The following is a 996-nucleotide window of genomic DNA, read 5'->3' as shown; positions in this document are numbered from 1 at the left end:
CCTCAGAGCTGTCTGGACAGCGCTGTCTAACCTCAGGTCTCTGGCCTCGGCCCAGGCTGAATACTCTCAGGGTAAGTTGTCAGAATCTGGAACTTTGGCAAATCCCCCAGGCGATTCTCTGTGCCTGGCTGAGTGGATGTCCATGGTTTCCGGGGCTACATTCCTGTGTGCCCCTTCCTCCAGGAAGCCTTCGAGATTGGCCCAGCTCACCATGCTCCCCTCTCCCCTCTGACCGATATTCTCGGGAGCTCAAAACCCTAATGAGTCCCAGGGGATGAGCCTAAATGCAGAGGCACGAGGGAGCATCCTCACCTGTCACAAGATGACAGGAAAAGGCAAATGTCACTTCATCAGCCAGTGACAAAGCCGGCTTGTGCCTCACCTTCCCAGATTGCCAAAGGTGCATAATGATGGCCCCTGCTTCACAGGGATGGTGAGAGGAGCAGGCGGGCCTCCTGCACTAAAGAGAGAACGTGCGATGGGAACCAGCTCCGCAGACCGGGAACCAGCTCCGCAGACCGTCGCATCCGGCGCTGCCGCTCACTGTGGGTGTACAGAGCAGGCTTCTCTTGCAACAGGACAGACACGAAGGAGGCCGTGGCACTTGTGTCAGGCCGCAGGCCTTGCTGCTTGCCTCTCTCCCTAGACCTCTCCCTGAGAGGGGCTTTGCCCGTGGATTGGGGGAGTGGTCTGGGAGCGTGCTGCCCCTCCCTGGTGCCCAGTGAGCGGTAGGCAGGGCCTGCTCACCACCAGCTCCTGGTTCAGTCCAACCCTCTGTTCAGTATGGAGAACCTTCTGGTTCCTAGTGCAGAACTGGCTTGTGGAAGGGGCACTCAGAAGAACCCAGGGGCTGGCATTGCCTGGGGGGCTCAGGCAGGTGGGAAGGAGAGGGTGGTGACAGGGGGTCCTGACTGAAGGGACTTCGGCCTGCCTGTGGAAACAACACAAACCAGACCAAGCCCGGAGGGCAGGCTTCCCTTGGCCCCAGGGAAGGAC

Source organism: Pteropus medius, unplaced genomic scaffold, assembly GCF_902729225.1.
Source record: "Pteropus medius unplaced genomic scaffold, Ma_sr-lr_union100, whole genome shotgun sequence".
NCBI lineage: Eukaryota > Metazoa > Chordata > Mammalia > Chiroptera > Pteropodidae > Pteropus > Pteropus medius.
Note: the sequence above shows the minus strand (reverse complement) of the source record.